Below are 634 nucleotides of genomic sequence, written 5' to 3'. Positions count from 1 at the left end.
GTGCTATCCTGATGCCTAGATCCTTTCTTTATTCGTTATGTAAAGCTGATTAGTACAGGGTTCAGGTTCTCTCAGGTTTAATTTGGAGGGAACTGATAGCTTCAGATCAGCTATTCAGGAGTACCCACAGAAGCCCAGTTCAGTTTCCAATCAGATACACCCAGGCTTCCTTTACCACAGGGAGGCAGGATCTGGGAGCTTTCAGAGGTCCACCCTCTGAGGTTGTCTGCTAGGATCTCAGCCTTTGCCTATCAAAGCCAGATCTGACCTGGGGCCTTGGGAGGGGCCTCACAAAATCCCAGGTAGGAGAATGGATATGGTATAATTAGGGGAAGCTCACCACCATGTGGAGGCAAAATACTGGGGCTCTCAGGCAGTCCCCTGGGTTCTCAGGCCCTGTGCCAGAGGAGATCAGAAAGGAGGCCAGAACTTGGCACTCTCTGGTGTAGGACCCCCAGACTAGGGTACCCTACGTTCTCGGGAGGTCACACCCCAATAACTCAGTCCTCAAACCAGTAGATGCAATTGCAAGAGGATTTAATCACCAGGCGGACTCCCCCTTAATCAAAAGGGGAAGTGCAGATTCAGTTTAGAAGCTAGGTTATATAAACAGAAACCACAAACCACAAAAAGT

Source organism: Nannospalax galili, unplaced genomic scaffold (genome assembly GCF_000622305.1).
Source record: "Nannospalax galili isolate Female #2095 unplaced genomic scaffold, S.galili_v1.0 scaffold207, whole genome shotgun sequence".
In the NCBI taxonomy this organism is placed as follows: domain Eukaryota; kingdom Metazoa; phylum Chordata; class Mammalia; order Rodentia; family Spalacidae; genus Nannospalax; species Nannospalax galili.
This window is presented reverse-complemented; position numbering follows the sequence as displayed.